Genomic DNA, 9,819 nt, shown 5'->3' with positions numbered 1-9,819 from the left:
TGATCTATTGGGGATCGATATATCGCGTCTAGACGCGATATATTGATCCCCGACCGCACTCCTGTCGACTCCGGAACTGCCATCAGGGCGAGAGGCGGAAGCGGAGTCGACGGGGCAGCTGCGGCTGTCGATCCTACGCCGTGAGGATGAGAAGTAAGTTGAAATAAGATTCGTCAACTTCAGCTACGCTGTTCCCATAGCTGAAGTTGTATATCTTACATCGAGCCCCACACCCCCTTCCGCCCCCCAGTGTAGACCAGCACCTAGACACGAGCTATGGGAACCCTCAAATGATATGGGGAAGGGGAGTGATTAGGAAATCATAATCTAATTGTGATGATTTTCCATGTAAAAACATGTCTACATTTCATTGTGCAGCTTGCCAATGGTTGTGTGGGATTTTTTGTAGTTGTGCCTTCCCACTTTTAGTGGCGGTTTAAGAGTTGCTTTTCTGGGTTCATAATAACTGAGAATCATCTGTGGACAGAAAATTCCACTTGCTAAAGTCCATTTACCATAACCTATGACTTTTCTAATGAAATTCTGCAATTCTATGGCTTGAGGTATGGAGGTTAGACTAGATAATTGTGCCTCTGTCCTTAAAATGTATGAAACACATGGTCAGCGAGTTATGTGAACCATGGGCCTGATTCTGCAGCCCTGGTATGAATATTTTCATTGAACTCAGTGAAACTACTCATCTGAGTATAGAACTGCAGGGTTGGACCCCATGATAATGCTGTTAAATACATAGATATCACAATAGATATGTCCAACAGCATTGTTAATATACAAAATGCCAAATTTTATTTACTACAAATCTTCAAAGGTACATACAAGCATTACTCTATCAGGGCTTAGTGGGAGAAACTTGTATTCATATATTAGTCAGGAAAATGCATAGAAACTTTAGACAATACTGGTTATTGCAAGAAAAATCCTTTCCAAAGAAACACATGAATTTTGAGTCTAAACCTATTTTTCAAATCTAGCTCTTGTTTAACAGTTACTGAAAACTAGAGATGGACTCGAGACAGAATTCAGATTCATAATTGGATTAGAATCTGTTTGTCTGGGGTATTCAGGCTTATTTGGATTCAGTGTGCCTTAATAGAGCCCAAGCCATGAATTTCCAAGTTAATTCTATGTTTAGATCTAAATTTCCCCAGTGTCTGGAGAGAAGACAGAGTTTGGAACGGTTTTTATAGTTTGGCCCCATATATATGAAACACTGTCAGGTCCCAAGGACTTATTATTCATTCCAGGACTATTGCAGTTTTATTTTGTGTGTGTAATATCAATCTCTATAGCTATAAAATATTAAATCACTAGTCCTGGAATGAATGAATTGGTAGTGTTTCAGTACAGCCTCTTCAAACAAACTTCCTCGTTTGGAGTTGTGCTTTCCTTTACTGATATTTTGAACTACATCTTCCAGAAACCTTTGCAACAGGGCTTCCAAGACTGTAGTTCCTTTTGGACTCTGGCATTGGCAGGGATTGCAAGTCTCACGAAGAGCCAAAGCTTCTGATAATTCCTGTGTCTCTCAGCTGGTATTTTGCAATAAGCTGAATTCCTGCTCCAACACTCATGGTAGTGAGTGTAAAGGTCTTGCCTTCTCCCAAGTGTGTTTTTGTTTGATCCCATTCAGATTACAGTGGAGGGTCTCTCACTGCTGCAGAAGGTCACTCTGAGGGCATCCCTGACTGGTGAGAATGGGGAATTTTTCCAATCCTTTGCCTACTACAGGGCTGAGAGCAATGGAGAACTGGACCTGACGTGCTCCTCAGCCCTGGCTGTCAGCTACTCTGGGGTAGAATCCATGGGGACTGCTGTGGTCACTGGAATCTGAGACACCCTTCAAATGGCTGGCAAAGAATGTCCTCACCCCATTCTATGTACACGTGGAAGTGTTTGAGGGCCACGATATCACCAACCAGCTCGTGGGCAAATGCATTAATGAGCAGAAATTTTTGGGAGAGGGGCGAAAAGGATTCCAGTCAGAGAAGATCGGCTCAAGGCAACTCTCTTCCTGCCTCCTAGTGAGTTTTAATTTCCTATTAGTTTTTCAACTGTTTATTAGATCATGTAATGTGCACTATAGTCCTTGGATAGACTTATGGGACCCAGAGCAAGGTTTCAATTAGCTGGTCACCTGGGCTGCATGTTTCTCCTCTGCCCCCCCAAAAGGAATGGATCCAGTTTTTGCATGAGGAGCATAAGTGTTTATTGCAGAGGCAGTGCTGGCTGATGCTCGCTGAGGGGAGTGAGAGTAACATGACATGCCAGCTATTTTCTTCTAGGTGCTGCTCTGTTCAGACCAGAGAAAGCAGATGGAGGCAGGGTTGGGGGTGGAGTGAGGTCTTTAGGGTAGGGACGGTTGTTTTTTAAACTCCTCTGTGCAGTCCTAGCACAATGGGTTCCTGAGTTTTGACTGGGGCTTAGGTGCTATTGTAATACAAATAATAGAATAAGAAAAGATTGTCCTGTGGTGAAGGCATTGGACTGGGACTCAGGTGATGTGAATTCAATTCCAGGCTCTGCCACAGTCTTTCCCAGTGACCATAGGCAAGTCACTTAATCTCCTGTGCATAAATTCTCCGTCTGTAAAATTGGGAATGAAAAGGATAAATTCATCAATGCATGTGTCACACATGTATACTGTGGTGATAGGGTGGGATTACAGAAACAGGTGGGAGAGCCTAACTGACTATGGCTTACCTTCCCTACAGGAATCCTACTTGCCATCAGTGGAAAACCTTTTAGCTCCTTTGAAATACCTGACTAGGAAAGCTTTTTGAAGGGACAGTAGAAATGTTGAGAGGGAAGTGCAAAGAGAAAGGGCTGGGGTAGGGAAGGCAGGAAAAAGGAAGTAAAGTTGTGGTTCCCAAGAAGAGAAGAATTTAGAATTCTGGGAGAACTGGGACTTGAGCGAATGGCTGGAATCTAGATTTGGCAGAAGTCGAGAGAGGCGTAAGGGAGGTGAAATAGACTTGAAGGAGGCTGGGGGTGTTTAAGGGCTGCCAGCTGGTTGTAGTTTGAGAGATCAGAATGAGGATCTGGAATCAATACAAGGGGAACCAGAAATGTAAGGTACTAGAATCATAGCATTCCCTCTCAGATCTGAACCTTAAGAGTTCAGAAAATGAGATACTAGCACCTGAATCCTCTAAGCTTAATTACCAGCTTAGATCTGATAGCACTGCCACCACCCCAAAATATAATGTTTTGGGGCACTTTGACCTCCCCAACCTTCCTGGGGACCCCAAGAACCCAGATCCCTTGGGTTCTTAAAACAAGGAGAAATAAACCATTCCCCCTCCCAGAATTTCCCTCCCTGGGCTATCCTGAGAGATACTGATCCAACCTCTTAAATCACCATACAGAGAAGCAACTCCCTTCCCTTCCACAAAGAGGCAAACAGATTCAAGGAAAACAGAGAGAGATTCTCTCTCCCCCTCCCGTCTCCCCCACCTGTCCTGGTGAGTTATCCCAATCCCCTGGAATAAAACAAGGGAACAAGAAAAAAAATCAATCAGGTTCTCTAAAAGAAGTCTTTTAATAAAAGAGGAAAAAGTAAAGAATTATCTCTGTAACTTCAAGATGTAAATATTACAGGGTCCTATAGCTTACAGACACCAGAAAGAGACTTCCCCCCCAGTACCAATACAAATCAAAATATTCCCAGCAACTACACATATAAACGTTAACCAGCCAGATCCACAATTGCAAATAGAGTAAAACAATCAAAAAGCCTAAACCGCCTCTTTTTACTTACTATTTGAAAAGAAACTTAGAGAGCCTGTAGTAATGTCTGGTCTCTCTCAGACCCTCCGAGAGAAGAACACACAACGGACAAAGAACACACACAAAAGCTTCCCTCCACCCAAATTTAAAAGTATCTTGTCTTCTGATTGGTCTTCTGGTCAGGTGTCCAGTTCCCTGCTTGTAACCCTTTACAAGTAGAAGAGACATTAACCCTTAACAATCTGTTTATGACAACTAGGTGTTTGGTGTTTCATGAGACTGGAGTTGGAAATAGGAGGTCAGTAGTTGTGGGATTAAGGAAGACTGGAATGGGAATTGGCAGACTGGGATGAGATGTGCTAGAAGAGGGAATAAGGAGGATAAACCTCTCTGCTGTATGAGGGTCTTGGAATACAGATGGAAATGAGGAGGAATAGTTAAGAACACAAGAGGTCCTAGTCCTGCAGACCAATAAGGCAGCCTAGGAGCACTGACGGAGAGGTGGAATCAGGACAAACGAAAGTGGCAAGATTTGAGGATTAAAGACCTTGTTTCAAGGCTGTGTACAGAGATACTGATGAGACTAAGCCCTGGCCGACACTACTGGGTTAGCTCGAATTTAGCTATGTTAGGTCAATTTTATAAGGAATGCATCTACACAAGCAACCCCATTCTGTTGACCTAAAGGGCTCTTAAAATCAACTTCTGTACTCCTCCCTGGCAAGGGGAGTAGTGCTGAAATCGACCTTGCTGGGTCGAATTTGGGGTAGCGCAGATGCAAATCGAAGTTACTGGCCTCTAGGAGCTATCCCAGAGTGCTCCAATGTGACCATTCTGGACAGCACTTTCAACTCCGATGCACTTGCCAGGAACACAGGAAAAGCCCTGGGAACTTTTGAATTTCATTTCCTGTTTGGTCAGCTTGGCGAGCTCAGCAACACAGGTAACCATGCAGTCCACCCAGAATCGCAAACGAGCTCTAGCATGGAGCGAACGGGAGATACTGGATCTGATTGCTGTATGGGGAGAAGAATCTGTGCAGGCAGAACTCCAGTCAAAAAGAAGAAATGCTAATATATATATACCAAAATTGCACAGGGCATGATGGACAGACGCTACACCAGGGACACGCAGCAGTGCCGTATGAAAAGGAGCTCAGGCAAGCCTACCAAAAGATAAAGGAGGCAAACAGGCACTCTGGGTCAGAGCCCCATACATGCTGCTTCTACGATCAGCTTCATGGCATTCTAGGGGGGGACTCTACCACTACCTTACCACTGTCCGTGGACACCCGCAAGGGGGGAGTCTCACGAAACACGGAGAAGGATTTTGTGGATAAGGAAGAGGAGGAGGAGAATGCGCAGCAGGCAAGCAGTGAATCTGTTCTCCCCGGCAGCCAGGACCTTTCATCATCCTGGAGCCAATACCCTCCCAAGGCGGGATCCCCGACCCTGAAGGCAGAGAAGGCCCCTCTGGTGAGTGCACATTTGTAATTACAGTACAGGTTTTAAAAGCAATAGAGTTTAATGTGTGATTTGCCCTGAAGAATTGGGATGCATTTGGGGCCAGTACAGCTACTGGAAAAGTCTGTTAACGTGTCTGAGGATGGAGCAGGAATCCTCCAGGCATGTCTCCATGAAGCTCTCTTGGAGGTACTCTGAAAGCCTTTGTAGGTTTCTGGGGAGGGCTGCCTTATTTCATCCTCCACGGTAGGACACTTTACCACGCCAACCCAGTAGCAAGTAGTCTGGAATCATTGCAGCACAAAGCATGGCAGCAAATGGTCCTACGTTTTGGTTGCATTCAAGCAACATTCGGTCTATATCTTTCTGCGTTAGCCTCAGGAGAGCGATATCATTCATGGTCACCTGGTTGAAATAGGGGAATTTTTGTAAGGGAGCAGTAAAAGGACCCTGTTCATGCTGGGCTGTTTGTGCTTGGCTAAAAGGGATCATCTCTGAGAATAGCCACATATCAGGGGGAGGGGTGAAGGGATCATCCCTAAAAGCCACGCGAAGGGATGTGCTGCACATCCACCCGAAAACCGCAGCCCCTCTTTTTAAATAGCAAACCCAACCAGCATTGCTTGCTATGGGAAGGGAGGGCGCTGCAGTTTGAAAACATTCCCACGTGTTATGAAGGCATTAGAAGTCAAACCTGCGTACCCTTTGGCTTACCATGGCTATCTGGAAACCAAATTCTGTTGCCCAGCCATGTGTGATAATATATTATATGGAAAGATACCTCTCTCATAGAACTGGAAGGGACCCTGAAAAGTCATCAAGTCCAGACCCTGCCTTCACTAGCAGGACCAAGTATTGATTTTGCCCCAGATCCCTAAGTGGCCTCCTCAAGGACTGAACTCACAACCCTGGGTTTAGCAGGCCAATGCTGAAACCACTGAGCTATCCCTCCTGTAAAAGACAAACTGGCAGAGGATGGTTGTCACCATACTGACAGGCACTCAATATAAAAGGCAAAATGCGACCTTGTACCTAAAGCACATGTGCTATCTGCTGTGAATTGCTTGATTCACTGTGAAAGAGTCTCCCTTTTGTTCTCAGAAATGTACCATCTTAAATTTTACTTTTTATCCTCCCGCAGGTGCAAATGTTTCTATCACTCCCTATCATGTCCGTCCCTGTGGTTATCGCAGATTAGAAGGCAAAAAACCCGCACTCGCGATAACATGTTTTCCGAGATCATGCAGCCTATAGTTGGAGCAAGGGGTATGCTGGTCTCCAAGGATAACTATTGGCATTTCAACCTCCCCAATAGTAATTTTCTGGTCTGGGAAGTACGTCCCTTCTTGTAGCTGCTCTGACAGCCCAGAGTTCCTAATGATGTGACCGTCATGCACCTTTCCCAGCCATCCCATGTTGATGTCGGTGAAACGCTCCTTGTGATTCATCAGTGCTTGCAGCACCATTGAGAAGTACCCCTTGCAGTTTACATACTGGTTGCCAAGGTCCGGTGCCAAGATAGGGATATGGGTTCCGTCTATTGCCCCACCACAGTTAGGGAACCCCATTGCAGCAAAGCCATCCAGTATGACCTGCACATTTCCCAGAGTCGCTACCCTTGATAGCAGACTGTTAGTGATTGCATTGGCTACTTGAATCACGGCAGTCCCCATAGTAGATTTGCCCACTCCAAATTGATTTTCGACTGACCGGTAGCAGTCAGGTGTGGCGAGCTTCCACAGGGCTATCTCCACTTGCTTCTCAGCTGTGACGGCAGCTCTCATCTTGGTATTCCTACTCTTCAGGGTGGGGGAAAGCAAATAGAGTTCCAGGAAAGTGGCCTTATGCATGTGAAAGTTTTGCAGCCACTGTGACTCATCCTATACCTGCAACACTATGCAGTCCCACCAGTCTGTGCTTTTTTGCCAGGCGCAGAATTGGCGTTCCACTGTATCAACCAGTCCCACTGCTGCCATGATGTCCCAATTGCCGCATCCCATGCTTTCAGGAGTATCTGTGTCCATGTCCTCCTCACAAGTGTCCTCGTGCTGCCATCTCTTAGCCAGGTTCTGCACATATTGCAGTATAATGTGTGAGGTGTTTACAGTGCTTGCAACAGCAGTGGTGAGCTGAGCGGGCTCCATGCTTTCCGTGCTGTGGCGTCTGCCCAGGTAACCCAGGCAATAAGGTGCAAAATGATTGTCTGCAGTTGCTTTCACGGAGAGAGGGAGGGGAAACTGATGACATGTAACCAAAACCACCCATGGCATGTTTTTGCCCCATCAGGCATTGGGAGCTTTACCCAGAATTCCAACAGGCAGCAGAGACTACGGGAACTGTGGGATAACTTCCCACAGTGCACTGCTTCATGAGTCAATGCTAACCACGGTAGTGAGGACACACTCCGCCGACTTAATGCGCTTAGTGTGGACATACACAATTGATTGTATAAAATCGATTTCTAAAAACTTCTGTAAAATTGACCTAATTTCCTAGTGTAGACATACCCTGGGATGCTGAAGAAAGCTGTTGCTAATTTTTAGTGATTATTTGCCTGGAGCTGTGCTTAAAGAGAGCTCAAAGTTGACCACAGTTTTTAATTTTGTAGAAACAAGTTTTTATAATATCAAAGCCCATTAGAAATGTTTCCACTGTGTGGCTTGTTTTTTTTTTTTTTGTTCATTTTTTTTTTTTTTTTTTTAAGTTTCCTAGTGAAAGCAGTTGGGCATGACAGTGATTGATCAGATCATAGAACCATAGGAAAGGATCCCAGAAACTGTGGGATAGCCACCCAGAAGTGAGTAGAATTGGTTTAGGTCAGTGATAGTGTCTGTCCAAGGCCAAACGTGCCCAGTTCTGCCTGGCTAGTGTGAATGCATTGAATAGTTTGTGCTTCAGTTGGTTCAGTACAACCAACTGAAGTACAAACAATGTAAGTCTTTAATATGGACAAGGCTTTAGGCTAGGCATCCTAACCAAGGTGCTGATTTATGTTAAACAAGCATGTTACAAATGCCTAGATCAGATTCTAAACTAAGAGAGTTCTCATCAGTGACACACAAGGAATATGGAATCCAGGAAGGAGAATCTGTTAATTATTATATAAACGTATCTTCTGAGAACAACCATCACAGGTAAGTCATTTTTATCCTTCTTCTTACTGAAGGACATATAGTACATATTGTAGGAGAACCAGACAAAAAAGGAGGTGTGGGCTTTTTATTTCTTATCATTCACTCCAGAAGTCCTTGGTATCTTGCTGCAGAATATTAATCTCTCTCAGACTTCACCGCTAGAAGTCACTTGTATCTTGTGGTGGGAGCATAGGGCCCCAGGATTGTTTTAGGTCTCGTCTACGTGGTAAAATTGATCGGCATAACTCCAACAGTATATAACTAATAACTTCCAAAGTGGAGTAAATTAATCTGCAACAAAGTAATTTTTATTGCAAAATAATGTCCACACTGGGGAGTTATGCTGTCACTAGTTATTCCACTGTGGCTATGCCAGTCTTTTTCCCCCATCTAGACAAGCCCTGAGAGAGAGAGAGAGTGTGTGTGTGAGAATCTAGTTTAGTTGACAGAAAATCAGTTTTTTTTGTTTTAAGACCTAGTGTATGACTTTGTTCTGTGGAAATATTACTAGACAGCTGTAAGACTCCTCCACAATGAATGAGCTCTCCTTTCTTTCAGGATCTGGTCCATTCCCAGGACTTATCGACTTGTATGGAACTGGAGGAGGTCTTCCTGAGTACAGAGCAAGTCTTTTGGCTAGCAGGGGCTTTGTTACACTAGCTCTCGCTTATTTAGTCTTTGAAGATATCCCAGCTTTCACAGACATCCTCGAACTGGACTATTTTGGGGAGGCTGTGGAGTTTTTGCGGAAGCAACAGCAGGTATGAGACAAATTACAGTGCCTTTCCAACTGGAGGCTGTATCACACTTTCCTAAATTGAGATGTATGTGTCAATAAATACACTTAAGTTTCTGAGAGAGGTGGAAGGAGACCTGGCAGTCCGAAAGACTGAGCACAGTATGGAAAGCCAGGAATGCACGAGTTCTAATCCCAGATTTGATACTGATTTGATGTGTATGTCACATCTCTGGCTCTCATTTCCCCCAGCTGGAACAAGAATGACTACTTCACGGGGAGCTAGGAAGCGTAATGAATGATTTGCACAGCACTTTTTGATCCGTGGCAGAAAGTTGCAGAGCAACAATTATTATATAAAGTTACACATTAGAAAACACAGCTGGGAGTTATAGGAATGCTAAATTGCTTAAGACAGGCCATGTTCTAATTCTTTGTCTCTTATTAAAGCTTAAGATACTGGAATGGAAAAAAAATCCATTCACTTGCTGTGCTAAAATACCCTTCGGTTGGAATCTTACACAATTTTGGCCCCAAATAAAGTTTTAGAAGCCAATAAGAGCACTCTAATGGAGATTTATAAGATTGATTCTTAAAGCTTTAGTGTCAGAGAGTGCCAAGCTACAAAACACACAGAGGCCAAACTTAGACAGCAATGATTGATGGGGCTGGCATAAACAGCAATGTATCATCATGTGTGACAAAAGTTCCTCCTCTACCTTGGTGGGTCCTGTGCTTA

The 9,819-nt window shown here is 44.3% G+C and overlaps 1 pseudogene; it reads left to right on the top strand.

The window, feature by feature from the left end:
* The first annotated feature begins 640 nt into the window (after positions 1–640).
* On the top strand, positions 641–9,111 carry LOC127052401 (acyl-coenzyme A thioesterase 5-like; annotated as a pseudogene).
* The last annotated feature ends 708 nt before the right edge of the window (positions 9,112–9,819 follow it).

Source organism: Gopherus flavomarginatus, chromosome 5 (assembly GCF_025201925.1).
Source record: "Gopherus flavomarginatus isolate rGopFla2 chromosome 5, rGopFla2.mat.asm, whole genome shotgun sequence".
In the NCBI taxonomy this organism is placed as follows: Eukaryota; Metazoa; Chordata; order Testudines; family Testudinidae; genus Gopherus; species Gopherus flavomarginatus.
This window is presented reverse-complemented; position numbering and strand designations above follow the sequence as displayed.